Genomic DNA, 16,957 nt, shown 5'->3' with positions numbered 1-16,957 from the left:
AGAATGTGTTTTATGTATGTGAATTATATCTTTTAGAAAGTTATATTTTAAAAAGAACTATGTATGATTCAGCTAAAACCGGAGACTTTTTAAAGCTAATTTGTTTCCTGGAATCTCTCTACCTCTCCAAGCCTGGAAGAAGGATTAACTGTCATCTCACTGGAAGACTGCGTCTCTTTCTAGGTAAATCATTTGTTATATTACTGCACAGTAAATGTCAACCCATTGCAATTTTGGCATTTGTGGGGATCAGTAACATGCAGTTCTCTTGGCATTCTACGAGAGACTGCTAAACAGTATGGATTATGAGCATGAAGAGCCAGCCTATTGTTCCTAAATCAGAGCTTCTCTGCATCTTGGTTCATCTGGGAGATGTTCCAGGTGATAACTGAGATGTTTTCCTCCATTTAACGTGAAAAAACAGAGGCAGGAAACGGAAAAAAGTGTCTATTGGATTAACTGTGACTATTTTGATGTATCATACCCATTGGTTCTAACTGAAGGGATGTGTGTGTGTGTGTGTATGTGTGTGTGTGTGTGTGTGTGTGTGTTAGGGTAGCTTTGCTAAAAGGGAAGAGGGAAGGAAATGTAGATGAGTCAGTGCCTTTTGCAAAACTGGAGTGGATTAATTCTGGAATTTCATTGAGCGTATTCAATGCTTCCAAAGCATAATTTTAAAAACGCAGTGTTTTCAGATTCACATTTTAGACAGACTTGTCAGCGCTGCTTAGGAACAATTTCTTTTGGTGTGAGTACGTTTACAAGATTTTGATAAAAATATTATTTATTCATGTTTGGAATGTCTAAACAGATTTGTGGTTTTTCATTTTGCTTTAAAACATGATTAAATGTGCTTAAAAAAATCAAAGCCTTCTGTCTGGGTTTTGAATCTCTTTCAGATTTGTAACTGCTTAATATTATATATGTCATGCCGATTTTCTTTTGGTTCAATCATGTCAATTGAGATTCTTTCAAAGAAAAAAAAAGGCTTATAAAAAAAGAATTATTTGTCCACCACATTAAGACTTTAAGAAATTTATCAAGATATTGATCAAGAGCATTTTATTTTTAAAATTTTTTGCTGGAGCTGCTAGGTGGAGTGGATACCCAGAAGGAGAAGCGAGGGAGATCTCAGGGCAGGCAGAGAATCAAAGTGAAAGTCAATTTGAGTAAGTTCTCCTTGGGCTAGCTTGCACACACTGGACTCTTTAATTCCCTTTGTTTTTATGGAGAATGTACTTTCCAATGGGACTTAGTTGAGAATGCTGTGCTCTGTACTAAGAATCTTTGAGAGACTAAGCAGGAGAAGAGAAAATGCTCCCATATAGATGACCTGAATACTTAACAAGCAGTAAATAACAACAGCTACACATATTGTCCATTTACTATGTCCTTGCGCTCAGCTTGGAATTTCATTATTTTCCATAAAGCCCAGTGATTTTAGTGTGATTGTGTCCACTTTAAGGATGAAGAAACTGATGGTCTAGGAGGTTAAATAATTGGGCCCAAGGTCAAGCAAGGGCATGGTTTGTCTAAACTTTGAATAAGATCTGTTTGGTTCTTGCTTTTGACTACACCAAAAACCTGACAGATGGACTTGCAGTTGGAAACTGGGTTAATATCCTATTTCTAAAATCTTCTACTGTTTAGTTTCCCTATTCTTAGAGGAGGTCTTTTTTTGGAAGCCTAGTAAACTGCTCCTCCTAATGCCTTTCACTCATGAGTGATGCAGCTGCCCAAATCAGAAACCTGAAAGTTATTCCAATGCTCCCGTTTTCTCAGCCGGCACATGTATAAATCAAGTTCTAGAGATTCCACTCCTTTGATTTCCCTGCAATCCACCTTCTTTAGCTCTGCATCCATGACTGCAGTTCAGAGTGTGCCATTTTGCAGTGCTACTTATAGCAGCCTCCTAACTGGCGTCTCTGCCTCCAGTCTTGCCCCCTCCAGTTCACTTCCCAAGAATGCTTTCATTCCCAACAGTGATTTTTCAAAAAAAAAAAAGGTGTAACGAATCCTGTTCATTCGCTACTAAAAAATGTTCACCCTCTTTTCATTACTTCAAGATGAAGTTCAAGTTTCCTAATATTCCTTATAATGACTTCACTGATTTGGTTTTATCTTTCCAGGATCATTTATTATATAACATTCTCTGGATCAGGATTAGATTTGGTTACAAGTGACAGAAAAATGAAAATACCAGTGGTATAAACTATTAGAAAGCTGATTCTTTTTCTTTACATATGGGTGGTATCATTCAGACATCCAGAATCCAAGTTCTTTCTAGATTATTTTTCCACTTCCTTCGCCATGTTGCTTCTATGTCATTGGCCGGGGTGGCTGCTGGAGATTGAGCTCTCGAATCCCCATGTTAACCCATGGAACAAAGGGAGGATCAAAGAAAGTCATGCCCTTCCCTTTTTTGATGGCATCCAAGAAGTTCCACTTAGGAACTCCCATTTCGTTTCCATGTAACTTGGTCACATGGACACATCTGTTGCAAAAGAGATTGGGAAATGTAGTTATTGTTTTTGTCAACCATTTGTCCAACAACAAATTGGGGATCCTATTCTGAAGGAAACAGTAGATAAAATAAACTGGGGACAACTAATAGTCTCTGATACTTCCACCCTCAGCTGTTTGTAGTGGCCTGGGCTGAAGTGTCTGCATCTCACTCCAGGACCTCCTGAAGAGCGCTGATCCTGCATTGTACACGTGGTTCTTCTCCTGTGCCTCCCCACTTGTCAGATAATTTCTTGAGGACATGGATGACTCTCTGGCACCGACAGTTCCAGGTTTTTATTTTTGTTTCTTTAAATAGAGCATTCTGTTTAGCTTAAATGTGGAAACATAACCATAGACGTCTGAGAATGTGAACACAGGTTATAATTCTGCACAAGAAACATGCATTGCAAGAGTCCCCCAGCTGCTGAGTCAGAGGTCTGTTTGAGGAGGCGATAGTTAAGGCCAGAATTAGGAGAAGGAGCAAACCACATAACAATCTGGAGGAAGAGCCTTCTAGACAGAGAATTCATTAGGACAAAGGCCTTGAGGCAGGAAGAGCCTTTGCATTTTCAGGGCAGAAGGAAGCATTGTGGCTAGAGGCCAGAAGTGAGAGAGAGAGTGGAAGTGTGGTAGGTGGGGACAGACAGCGCATAAAGGCAGCATAGGGTGGAAGTTATAAGTACCAGCTCTGGGACAGAGCAGTTGGATGACACATGGTTCTACCACTTGCTAGCTGGAGATCTGATTAAGTCACTTAGTCTCCCTGTGCCTTAGTTTTCCCATCTGTAAAATGGTTATAGACTAGTATTTCATAGACTGGTTGGTAGATTTCAATGAGTTAACACATACAAAGCCCTTAGAATAGCACTTGGGATATGGTGAACACTCAATAGGTCCTCGGCGTCTGCATTCTTGCTCCTGCTGATGTGCGTCTAGATTCTTGCTATGCCTGTCTTTCCAATATTGTATACCCAAACCTGGGCTCCTATTACCTTCCTGCTCTCTGCATTTAATTAGTTGCTTTCTTAGTGAGGGTTGGGTTTGACTGCATGTAACAGAAAAGTCAGAATATATCAGGCTAAACATATAAAACCAATTTTTTCTTTCAAGTAGAAATCCTGAGGCAGGCAAGTCACTCAGGGCTGAGATGGTGCCCTATGCACCTTAGAGACCCCTAGTTCCTCCATCTTACTTTTTTAAAAATTATCTTAGACTTTTGACTTAAGATAATTGCTGAAGTTTCAGCCATTGTATCCGCATCTCAGAATGACAAAAACAGAAGGATGGAAGAACAAAAAGGCATATCTGCTTTAAAAACTTTTCCTGAAGCCCCATCCTACAATCTTTTGCCATCACATTGGACAGAATTATTTATTTACATGGCCAAACCTAGCTACAAGAAAGGCTGGCAAATGTAGTTTTCTTTTCCAGCCTGGTACATTGCAGTTCAGTTACTAAGAAAAAAGAGGAGGCCGGGTGCGATGGCTCACACCTGCAATCCCAGCGCTGTGAGAGGCCACTGCAGATTACCTGAGGTCAGGAGTTCGAGACCAGGCTGGCCAACATGGTGAAACGCTCCCTCTACTAAAAATACAAAAATTAGCCAGGCGTTGTGGCGCGTGCCTGTAATCTCAGCTACTTGAGAGGCTGAGGCAGGAGAATGGCTTGAACCTAGAAGGCAGAAGTTGCAGTGAGCTGATATGCTGCCACTGCACTCCAGCCTGGATGACAGAGCGAGATTTTGTCTCAAAAAAAAAAAAAAGAAAGAAAGAAAGAAAGAAAGGAAAGAAAGAAAAAAGAAAAGGAAAATGTTTGTTGGAAGAGGCCCATCTCCTTTCTTCTTGCCTAATATCTAAACCAGACTCTCATTCTTTGTCTCCTAGGCCACTTCCAATGGGCTTTCTGCCTAAAGAGTTTTTGTCTTCAACACATTTTCCACATAATGTGCTGTGGTTTGAATATGTGTGTCCCTGAAAAATTTATACTTTGACACCTAATCCCCAATGAGATAGTATTATGAGGTGGGGCTTTTGGGGAAATCATTAAGTCATGAAGTTAGAGCCCTCATGAATGGGATTATTGCCTTATGAAATAAAACTGAGGGAGCTTGTTTGCTCCTTCTGCCACATGAGGACACATAGAAGGCACTCTCTATAAGGAACAGGCCCTGACCAGACACTAAATCTGCTAGCACCTTGATCTTGGACTCCTCAGCCTCCAGAACTTTGAGCAATAAGTTTATGTTATTTATAAGCCACTCAGTATAAGGTATTTTGTTATAGCAGCCAGATGGACTAAGACAAGGAGCCTTCAGCGGCTCCCATTTGTATCAAGCAGAGCTCATAAACTGCTGTCCTGCAAGCTGAATCCAACCCAAATTCATAGTTTGATACTTTCATGGCATTTTGAAAAAAAAAAAGAATCAAACTAATTATCGAAATTTAACAAACCAAAAGTCGCTCTAAAAGCTTGCATGCTTGCATTTCTTTCTTTCAATAGCAGAAGTTCTGGATCCACATTTCAGAATGGCGATAATTAGCTGCGGCTGAATAATCACTCACTCCTTGGATAGGGCTTGAGATTTCTAGTTTGCCCAAATCCCCACTCTTCCTCTTACCTCACACCCAGGCCACTCCCCTAATTTACATTTTCCACCTGTCCCCTCAAGGCATTGACTTTATAAGTCTCGACTTTATAAAATCGAAAACTCCTATTATCTGTTTAAGTCCCTTCCTTGATCTGGTCTTCACTTACTTCTCCAGCAAAACGTCCCACGATTCCCTTCATGTTCTCTGGGATCCAACACACTCCCCACACAGCACCTCTCAACTGTAAGTTCTATGAGGCCCGTGTCTGTTTTTTTAGTCAATATATTCCCAGCACCTGTGACAGTGACTCACTCATAACAAATGCTCCATAATTAATTGTTAAAAGAAACTGTGAACCAATACCTCTCTTTTGTTACCTCCCTGCCTTTGTTCCTGTTGTTCTCACTCCCTAAAATGATGGGGTGTTTTGTTTTGTTTTGTTTTTAAGATACAGGGTTTTGCTCTATCACCCCAGGCTGGAGTGCAGTGGCTCTCCACACTAACCCTCCCAAGTTGCTGGGACTACAGGCGTGTGCCACCATACCTGCTATTTTTTAATTTTTTTTGTAGAGACAGGGGTCTTGCTTTGTTGCCCAGTTTGGTCTCAGGCTCCTGGCCTCAAGCAATCCTACCACCTTGTCTTCCCACAGTGCTGGAATTATAGGCATGCGGACACACCTGGCCTAAAATGACCCTCTTAACATTCACATGGCAGGTACAAACCACCCAGAGTTCAACAACCCTCCTCAGTGAAGTCTGCCCTGACCTACTTGCTGGAAGTAACTTTCTCCTTCTATGAACTCTTGCAAAGTCTTAGTGCTTTTAGCAATCATGGACGTTCCAAGCCACATCCCTGATGGCCTACGTCTTTCACATTTTAGAAGAGAACTAGGTTAGGGAAGACTCGACAGGTCTGGGAAGTAAAATCCAACCTTACTCTGGTGGCTATATTTGGAGGGAAGTGAGAGAAAAAGAAGACAAAGGGCTACTGAGGCAGTCCAAGCAAGAAATGATGGTACTTTTGGCCTGGGGGTTGGCAGGGAGGATGAAAAGAACTCCCTGGATCTGAGAGATTATTGGCACATGAGATCATTGGGACTTGATGATATAATGGATGAGGTGGTAAAGGTGGAGGAAAGGGAGATTTCAAAGGAACTCTTTGATTGCTGGTTTATGCAAGAGATGAACTATCATCCCCTGAATGATAAAACACTTAAGGAGAAACCAGGCTTCAGAGTTTAGGTTTGTTCGAGTTTACTTTGAAGGTCTTTGAGAAATGCAAGTTGAGATAAAGCTACCAGCATTATCAGATGTCGAAGCCCTGGATATTTATTGATAACCCTGGTAATAATAATTCCTGAGTGTCGAGGGAGAAAGTATTAGAACAGATGAAGAGAAGGAGCTTGTGACCAAGTCTTGGAAATCTAACATTTCATAGTCAGAAGGTAGAAATTGAGCCTGCAAAGGAGATAGAAAGGGAAGGTGCAAAGCCCTAGGAGAAACCACATAAGGATGGTGTCTTAGCCCATTCTCACGCTGCTGATAAAGACATACCCTGAGACTGGGCAATTTACAAAAGAAAGAGGTTTATTGGACTTACAGTTCCATGTGGCTGGGGAGACCTCACTATCATGGCAGAAGGTATCTCACATAGCAGCAGACAAGAGAGGAGAGTTTGTGCAGAAAAACTCCTGTTTTAAAAACCATCCGCTCTTGTGAGACTCATTCACTATCATGAGAAGAGCCCAGGAAAAACCCGCCCACATGATTCAATCACCTCCCACCAAGTTTCTCGTATGACATGTTGGAATTGTGGGAGTTAAAATTCAAGATGAGATTTGAGTGGGGACACCGCCAAACCATATCAAATGGCATTGAACAGTCAAAGAAGAGAGTGTTTCAAGATGGGAGGAGTGGTGTATTGCTGAGAGGTTAGTAAAGATGAGAACTGAACAATATCTATGATGTGGCATTATGTATGCCTTGAGAGCCTCTGAATGAGCCATTTCCGAAGGCTGCTAGGCCAGGCAGGAGGAAGCCTGCTGCAGGGTGTGGGTAAGGAGGAGAGGAAAGGGGACAGTGCCCATGGCTATGGTACACCATAGCTGTGGTCAATGCTGGATCGGGGGAGGCAGATGTTAAGGGTTATTCCTGTGATGTGGCTAAAAATATTTATTGGATTTAGCAGCCTGGAGCTCATACTTAGGGAGAGGCATCCATTTGCGAGGAGTGCTGGGGTTGGAACCCAGGTGAGAGAGTTGGGAATTGGAAGAGAAGGAAGCAGAAACTGGGCCAATGATGTGGTGTTGCAATGAACATTGGCTGCACTCTCTTTTGCCTCTCTGCCTCCATTTACACAAGTGCTTACTGGGAGCCCCAGTCACCCACCTCCTTCCCCAGCAAACTGGCTTACAGATGATGTCAAGGAAAAGAAACCATGGTGTGTGAAGAAATGCTTCAGCATTTTTCTGTATCTCAAAGCTAGTGAGTTCACTGGAATTTTTTAAGGGAGGCCATACCCTGCCACTGCCCCCTGCACCGCCTCACCCTGTGCTGGGTTTCTCCGTGTGTGCATGCGCGTGTGTGTGTGCACGTGCACATGCACATATGTGTATTTAATGTCAAATTTGAGGTCTCCTACTGGTTTAAAGTATTTGAAAGAAACTTCTTTGCAGTCCAGGGACACCTCTGTGTGGTTTCTGAGAAGGATGAGGAGTTCAAGAAGTGAAGACTCTGTCGTACATAAAGAGAAAACAATTTCACTGTGCAATCCAGGAGAGACAAAGCAGTGTAGCATGTGGCTTCAGGATTCCGGCCAGCAGAGGTGAGTTAGAAAGACAGCTCTTAACCTTCACACTTACGTGTAACATTAGAGGACAAGGTACTCAGTTGGTGGTGAAAATGCAATGAAAGTAAATTTTGACAACTGCATTTTTTTCCCATCAAAGTCAATTTAACCTAATTTCCAGTGACTAAGTGTCTCATCCTATTTTCAAAATTCCATTGAATTTTAGGCAACTAGATCTTATAACAAAGTTGAAAAAATTGAAATATTTTATTGGTCACCTGGGCTTCAGAGAGGCCTTGGAATTTCATTCCATCTTTCCTCTATAACCAGCAATTGTCCAATAGCAATATAATACAACCCACAAATTAATTTTAAATTTTCTAGTAGCCATATTTAAAAATGAAAAAGAAACAAGTAAGATTATTTTAAGAACATATTTTATTTAACCCAATATATCCAAAATATTACCATGTCAATGGGCAATTAATATAAAAGTTTATTAATGGAATACTTAACATTCTTCAGTTCATCCTACGTCTTTGAAACCTGGTATATATTTTACACATATGGCACATCCTAATTCAGATGAGGCACATTTCAAATGCTCAATAGCAGCACATGGCTAGTGGCTATCAATCATATTGAACATCACAACTCAAAACAATCATAAAAAAGTCAGGTACAAAAAGAATCTCATCTAACTGGAAAATAGGGAACTCATATTTACTGAACACCTATTAGGTAACAGCCACTGGGCTCTCATGTCGTTTACTCCTCACCACAATTCTGCCACATAGATACTATTATCTACCTTTTTTATTTCTTTTTTCTTTCTGAGACAGGGTCTCACTCTGTCACCCAGGATGGAGTGCAGTGGCATGATCACAGCTCACTGCAGCCTCAACCTCTGAGGCTTAAATGATCCTCCCACCTCAGCCTCCCAAGTAGCTGGGACCACAGGCATGCACAACCACTCCTGGCTCATTTTTAAATTTTTTGTAGCGCTGGGGCTTCCTTATGTTGCTCAGGCTGGTCTTGAACTCCTGGGCTGAAGTGATCCTTCCATCTCGGCCTCCCAAAGTGCTGGGATTAAACATGTGAACCACTGCACCTGGTCTCTATCTTTCTTATTGAGAAGGAAACTGAGGCTCAGAATGTTTAAATAAATTGTGCTTCACTAAGAAGTGGCAGAAACAGCATTTAAACTCAAGGCTGTGCTTTTCTTAACACATGCTGTTGCTTCCCGTGGCAGTATTGCTTCCCTTGGCAGTATAATCAGTTAAACCTCCCTGACTCCTTAGTCCATATCATGATGTTCAGTCAAGACGTGTTCACAGTAAGAAGAGCAGCTGTAAGACCACCAAAGAGTAAATGCTCCAAAGAGCAAAAAGAAAGAAAAAGAGCCACCCCATCAAACCCCAATTCTTTTTAAATAATTGATGTGATAACCAATCTGAAAGCAAATTTCACTGATTGCCTTCCTCGTGTAAATACGCTTTATGGAAGAAAAAAGAAAGTGTGCAACCTTAGGAGCCTGATCCACTTCTCTACGCTCCCTCCTCTGCCTTTCTCATTCTCGTCTTTCAGGGAGCCTTCTGTTTCCTGACACCCTCTTTCTGGCTTCACCTTTGTGCACCTCCTCTTCCCTCTGGCGGGAAGATTCTCCCTTCTCCTGTCTGAGTGATTACCTCCTTCTCATCCTTCAAAGCCTGGCTCAAACATCACTTCCTACGAGAAGTCCTCCCTCACACCCTAGGCAGAGTCGACCATTTTGTCCTTTGTGCTTTAATTGTTCATCTTTCTGTCAGAGCAATTATTACACATTTGTTCTGAGGTCTGTTTTCCCACAGGGTATGAGCTCCCAGACACAGGGAGAATGCCTTATTCAATCCCTGTCGAGCAAGTGGCTGACTCTGCTATTACCTAAGGTCTCCTGGTCCTTAAACCCTACGGAAGATTGATTTGGATTGAAATTACATTGATTAGGGAAACCTAAAGCACTTTGCAAGGGCTCTCCAAATTCTGGGGGAAGTTCTTATGGTTTATGGTCTTATGGTTAATTCTATTCTCATGTCCTAACTTTGTCAAAATCTATTCTCTGTGTCTTAGAGCTACTTCTTTCCATTCAGCTCTGACATTGGGCCCCCACATAACTTCTCTTTGACTCTCCCTTCATCCCAAAACCAGCTACACAAACAAGCCATTTTACCAAAGACCAGGGGATCCCAGGAAGCATGATATACCAAAAATCAAATAGCTTAAAACCTGGTACTAGATTTTTCTGCAATCCTGTTGCCCTAATATTACATTCCTACTTCCTGAAAACTTTCCAGCCTCTTTCTCTCCAATTCTTTTTCTGCCAGCCTCCTTGCTTGCCCCCTCCCTCTGTCCTCCTCCTCCTACCCCTCCCCTTTTTTTTTGAGAGGAGCCAATACCCAATATTCCTCTTATTTTCTCCTGTAAAATGGTACATCTTTTCCTTCCTGCTAGAGCTGCTCCAGATACTGGAATTTTCACGGATCTCCAACCCAAACACTTAGCAAAGTATTTTCCCAAGCACAGTTTCCCTCTTGAGAACGATCTCAGCCAGCAGCTAAGATAATAGTAATATCTCCTTCTGTCCAGAGCAGGGGCAGCAAACGTTTTCTGTAAAGGGTGAGATAGCAGATAATTGGCTTTCTAAGCCATAAGATCTCTGCCACAATGACTCAACTCTAAGTGTGGCCTTAGACCAGTTACTTTACTTCTCACAATCAAGTTTTCTTACCTATAAAAGGGAGTTAATGCATATTTCACAAAGGAGTTGTGTCTGTTCAGTGGGACAACATCTAAGACAGTCAGTGCAATGCCTGACACACACAAAAATATTGTTTTTCTTTCTTCTATTTTTCCACTTCAGAGAACAACTGATTGTAAAAAATATTGCATTAATCTGGGTTTAACTGTTTTAGTAATTCCTGAACAATAGCAATTGCAATTTAGATGATATTAAAACAGGCAGACTATCACACAGAAAGGATTTAGAGATTCAAGCACATTGCTACATTTGCCAGTTGTTCTTTTGTTTATACGTAACATAAAACTAGGGCACACTGACTTTTGAAAAAAGAACATTTATTGGTTCACAAACTTAAAAATTCCTGGGTTAGGTTTTTGTATCTAGTGGGTCCAGGCACTCAAATCACGTCATTGGGAATCTGTGTTCTCTTCTTCCTCCTCCTGGCAGGACCTCCTTTGAATGGTTTCCTTCTCAGACAGATTATCCTCACGCAGTAGAAAATGCCCATGCCCTCAGGCCAAATCACACCCAAAGCCTGTTTGTGTACAGCCTGTGAGCGAAGGAAAATATTTACATTTTTAAAGGGTTATAAAAAATGCAAAGAAGACTATGTGGCAGAGACAGAGATGTATGGATACCAAGCTGAAAATTATTATTATCTGGCCCTTTCTAGAAAATGTTTACTGACATCGCAGCTCCAGCGCACAAAGAACTCTTCTTGTCAATTTTTTTTTTCTGGTAGAAGACCCAAGATTGCTTTCCTGGGAGCTTCTTATTGTTTCTCCGTGCTGCCTTCCGGAATTTTCCTCATTTCTATATGTCTCAGGCACCAGACAGAACTGGATTAATGGCTTTACTGATTCTCTCTTCAGCTGCCCTTGGATTTTTAATCTTAATTACTATATTGTTTATTCTCAAAGTTCTATTTAGTACAATATGCTTAGTCTTTTCTATGGCTTCTTTGTCTCTCATTATTTCTTTCTTACCTTAATCACCTTAAACGTTCTTATTTTATAGTCCCTAGCCAAAGCTGAGTTTGGGGAGGGTTTATATCTTCTATTGATAGGTCTGCTGGCATTGGCTCATGTGTTTGGGGTTTTAAAAAATCTTGGATTGTGAATTCATCTTACATGGCATTTAAACCATGGGAATCCCGGGTCTCCAAGTTTGAGGGCATCTCTCTGGTGCTGCTTTTGACAGGAATTTTAGGAACATCTAAAAACTGTTTCTACACTGATTTAACACCCAGAGGTCTCCTGTACCACAGAGGGAGTACAACTTTGAACCCCAAAGCTTGTGAAGGCAGGCCTGGAGTTTCAAAAATTTTCCCCACTCAGAGCTCACTCCAAGGAATGCAAGTTTCTCTATCATTTCCTTTGGTCTTTTAGGGGAAGGAGGCCTTTCCCCGCTTTTCCTCTTTCACTAAGGGTAGCAACTTTACGTGGGATATCAATTTTTCCTTCTGTCCCAGACTAACCATCAAATCCCAAACTCCTTGGTTTGTGAGATCGTCAAATACCCCCAGGTGGCCCCAGCTTCAGTGTGCAGGTTATTCTCTGGTTTTAGTTTCCATTTCATTTTTGGCCCCTGGGATTTTCTTTTCTTTCTTTTGAGCTCAGTTGGGACATTTAAAGGGACGCCAGTTCTAGTTTATACTGCTTTTCCAGGTGTTTCATAGCAGGAGGGTTTCATGTAATGCAATCCACCACATTGCCCCAAATGGAAATTCCATTAGGCCTGTGAGACCCCATGTAAGACTATGCCAGCACCATGTGCCACCCACAGAGAGCTTCCTCTGCCACTTTTATCACCTAGAGTAGCACCTTGAGAGGTGCTCACAGGATGTGTGTTGGAGGTGACCATTTGGGTGAGTTTCCAGGAAAGCGCAGCAAAGCCTGCTGATAATGTGGCTTGTGTGAAGGTACCCAGTACAATCATATGCACACGGTGTAGTGGCTCCTGCAGCATTGTGTGGGGCTTAAGAGTATATGCTCTAAAATCAGACTATCTAGATTTAAATTTGGTTTCTTCTGCTTCCTAGTTGGGTATCCTTGGGCTAGCCACTTAACTCTTCTTTTCCCAGTATGTGAAATCGGGGTGATGATGTAACCTATCTCAGGGAGTCATGGAAAAGAGTAGACGAGGTAATGTCTGCAAAGGGCCGGGCCTGCGTTGTGCTCTGGATAAATCTTCACCTTCGTTTGTTTCAGGGAAAGGAACTGGGCTACAGAATAGATGCATACACAAGGTCGGGGTAGGGGCACAAAAGCCCATCAGGATAAACTCGCCCCTTCCCAGAAGTGAAAAAGGGAAGGAGGATGAGGAAAAGGCTGAGGTAACTAAAGAGAATACTGACCCAGTCCTCAGGAGGAAAAATAAAAATTAAGATTCTAACAAAGACTCTTTGGGCTGGGCGCAGTCACTCACACCTGTAATCCCAGCACTTTGGGAGGCCAAGGAGGGAGAATCGCTTAAGCCCAGTTCAAGATCAGCCCTGGCAACATAGAGAGACTCTGTCTCTACAAAATTAACAAAAGAGCCTAATGTTGTGGCGTGTATCTGTAATCCCAGCTACTCGGGAGGCTGAGGTGGTAGGATCACCTGAGCCTGGCAGGCTGAGGCTTCAGTGAGCTGTGATTGCGACACTGCTCTCCAGCCTGGATGACAGAGCCAGTCCCTGTCAAAAAAAAAAAAAAAAAAAAAAAAAAAAAAAAGGAAGGGAGGAAGGAAAGAAGGAAGGAAGGAAGGAAGGAAGGAAGGCTTTTTGAATTATAGAATTCGATGAGGATGATTTAAAGTTTGTGTGTGTTGATCTAAAAATGAAACCCCACCGAAGGGTATTACGGGCTTCCATAAGCACAGAAATGTCACTGTTTATTATGGAGGCTGTGAGAAGAATGTGCAAAGCACTTGGCCTTCAATGGAGGTGAAGGTGACACTAGGAGAGAGTCAGGGGTCCTTGGATCTCCATGCTCCCCTTATGCTTCCATTAACTGCCTCTTACCTAATTCCTAAGTGGTCAGTATTGAAGTGCCATGCAATTGCCTTAGAAACTTCTGATGCCAGAAAATTCACTCTCAAAAGGAGAGCAAAAGATTATCAGAAATTCCGAAACATTTTCAAGGGAAACTTGAGCTGATACAAAATGCAAAAAGGTCTGCAGAATTTTAATACATTTCTGATACAGGCTAGAATTAGAAATCTTGAAAAGATTTGTTTAAAGTATTTTTAAAACGTTTGGCTACAGGAACAGTTATTTGTGCAAACACTATTTCTTTTTTTTTTTTTTTTTTTTTTTTTGAGACGGAGTCTCGCCCTGTCGCCCAGCCCAGGCTGGAGTGGCGCGATCTCGGCTCACTGCAAGCTCCGCCTCCCGGGTTCACGCCATTCTCCTGCCTCAGCCTCCCGAGTAGCTGGGACTACAGGCGCCCACAACCGCGCCCGGCTAATTTTTTGTATTTTTTTTAGTAGAGACGGGGTTTCACCGTGGTCTCGGTCTCCTGACCTTGTGATCCGCCCGCCTCGGCCTCCCAAAGTGCTGGGATTACAGGCGTGAGCCACCGCGCCCGGCCTATTTCTAACTGGATTGTGTGGTCCCCCAAGCCGGAGTGTGCAGACTAGGAAGTGGTCCTTGAGCTGCTTCCTCCTGAGAAGTGGTTTGAACACTGGGAAATGTGTTTCTCCCTCAACAAGTGCTTATTCAGCAGCTTGAGTGGCACAGAAAGGTGATCATGATCAGATATCAGCAACACTCCATTTAATTTTTTGAACGGTTGCCAACATTTCTAGGAGCAGCTATCTATGAGCTTTGAGTAAGGATTTTGTGACAGTTAAAATCAGAGAAAAACTTGCTACAAAGTTAATCAGACGTTTTCACTGTTAAAAACTTTTTTTTTTTTCTGCGCATGTCTTTGGGTACAAATAGAAAACAGTTCACACAAATTATTGTGATCTGTATGGTTCCTATATAAACACACTGAATATTTTAGTTTTTATTTTTTCTCTTCAGGATGCCAGTGTCTCTACATCGTGACAACTTTGAATGTGACCATTATATCACCTACTAAGTCGGGCTGAGCTAGAAATTATGGCTAAAGTTCCAGAAAGTTCCAGAAAGCACATTTGGCCTTACAATAGATAATTATGAACCGCAAAAGCTGCGCATTTACTAAATGATATGCTCTGCCAAGGAGCAAGTTCCCCATCACACAGAGCAGCAGAAGCCACTATCAGGAATGCTGCAGTGGATTTCTGAGTTGAGTATGGGGTTAAAACACAAGTCCCTAGGTTTAGTCCAATCTTAAAAATTCTATGATTTTATCTTTTAAAAATAATGTTTGCATAGTATTTTAAAGTTTTTAATGAACTTTACATACATGATCTCATTGATTCTTTTTTTAAAAAATGGAGGTCACTTTTTCCTGGCTTAAACAAATGAAAATAAATATAAACAATATAGACTTCTGAAGAAGGATGGCAGAATAGAGGCAAAATAGAGACTATCCTTCTCCAACATCTAAAATATGAATAAAAATAATAAAAATCAACAACAACAACAACAAAAACAGACACAAAAAAACAGCAACAGCAAGAACACAAGGAAATGGCAGCAACCTAATGTCATAGACTTCAAAAAGGGGAAGACAAAGAAAGGAAAGAGATTTTAGAAAAGTAGTTTCTAACTCTGTGCTCACTTTGGAAGCCTTAAATTACCAAAATATTGAAAAATCGAATCAAAAGCTATAAATCAGAAAAAAAAACCAATTAGCAGAGCATATTGTTTTCCCTAAATGCTTTAGGTTAGAGAACAGGTTAATAAGAATATGAATTCAACATGGTGGGTCCCAAAGAGGAAATGAAACAAGAGAATGACCTGGAAAAGTGATTTTCTGCTGTCCTATAGAAACAAATTAAAGACCAAAACATTATTTTTATTTTTTTAAAATTATACTTTAATTCTAGGGTGCATGTGCACAACATGCAGGTTTGATACATAGGTATACATGTGCCATGTTGGTTTGCTGCACCCATCAACTCATCATTTACATTAGGTATTTCTCCTAATGCTATCCCTCCCCCAGCCCCCTACCCTCTGACAGGCCCGGGTGTGTGATGTTCCCCCCTGTGTCCAAGTGCTTTCATTCAAAATGACATTATTATAGAATGGATAAATAGATAAAAAATCTTCAAAAAAAAAAAAAAACTAAATAGACACAGCTCAAAATAAGCTTACAGACAGAAAAAATGCTTAAGATAAAGGTAGTGATTGCAAGTGAAAAGCACATAGCAATTTGAGCCTAGTTGTTAAGCCTGGTTGTAAAGAATCTCCAAATAGGACAGATAAAATATTCAAAGCTATAAAACAAAAAAATTTGCTCTGACAAATGCAGAAACGAATCTGCAGATTGAAAGAGCACACCATGACCCAAGAAAAACAAATACTAAATGATCAGCACTGAGACATATCCCCATTAACTTATCAAACTTCAAGGACTTTTTTAAAAAAGTATTTTGGCATAGGACATAAAAAGTAAAGGAAGCCAGTTAGGGTTGCCTTTGACACTAATAATCAATATTGCATGCCAAGATATAATAAAGCACCACCTAGGATTTCCAAGGGAAAGTGTGACTCAAAAATATTTCACCCATCCAGAATGAGTTTAAGTAGAAAAGTCACAGATAAATATTCTGGCCCACAGCAGCACTCAGGGAACACACACTCATGAGTCCTGCTTGAGAGGAATTGTTCAGTGATGAAACAGTCGATTTAGAGATAAATAGAAATAAAATATTTGGAAATATAGAGTCTGGGATAAAAAAGACTTATTAGGAACACATAATTCATTTGAACATGGAACTGATGGTATTAAACAATTATGAGATTAATGTTTCCACAACAGAATGTGAATATTATAAACAATGATAACGTAAAAGTAATATTAGAGCCAAAATTGGGAAGTGAGGGGTGGGGAGATGGGAGGAAGTACAAGTCTAAAGATTTACTCATCTTTCCGATGTGTGAGTCATTCGATATTGTCTAAAACTGAAACATGTTGCTAAAAAAAAAGACTCCAACCTTTTAACATTTTTCATAGTATCTTTTCTTAACCTTATTTCCCCAAGAAGGAATTTTTAGCAAATAGTATCTCCTGTGGTAAAGGATATTTAACGAAAGGGCAGCAATTTTTCTGTTTTATGTTAGTTTTACTTTTCTAATGTTCAATTCAAGTAACATTAAATCCATTAGTTTTTTGAACAGTGTGCATAATATGCTCATATTTGTGTAAAAATATTTTT

The 16,957-nt window shown here is 40.9% G+C and overlaps 1 long non-coding RNA gene across 1 annotated transcript in view; it reads left to right on the top strand.

Moving 5' to 3' along the window:
- The window catches only part of LOC106998392 (uncharacterized), a 46,964-nt gene extending 30,861 nt beyond the window's left edge, over positions 1–16,103 (top strand). Inside the window, exons 2-3 of the long non-coding RNA XR_001444842.3 lie at positions 2,637–2,795; positions 14,670–16,103. This is a non-coding gene — a long non-coding RNA (uncharacterized LOC106998392). The remainder of the gene's footprint in view (positions 1–2,636; positions 2,796–14,669) is intronic.
- Positions 16,104–16,957: the final 854 nt, after the last annotated feature.

The sequence above is a fragment of the Macaca mulatta genome, chromosome 5 (assembly GCF_049350105.2).
Source record: "Macaca mulatta isolate MMU2019108-1 chromosome 5, T2T-MMU8v2.0, whole genome shotgun sequence".
NCBI lineage: Eukaryota > Metazoa > Chordata > Mammalia > Primates > Cercopithecidae > Macaca > Macaca mulatta.
Note: the sequence above shows the minus strand (reverse complement) of the source record. Positions and strands in the feature narration are given on the sequence as shown.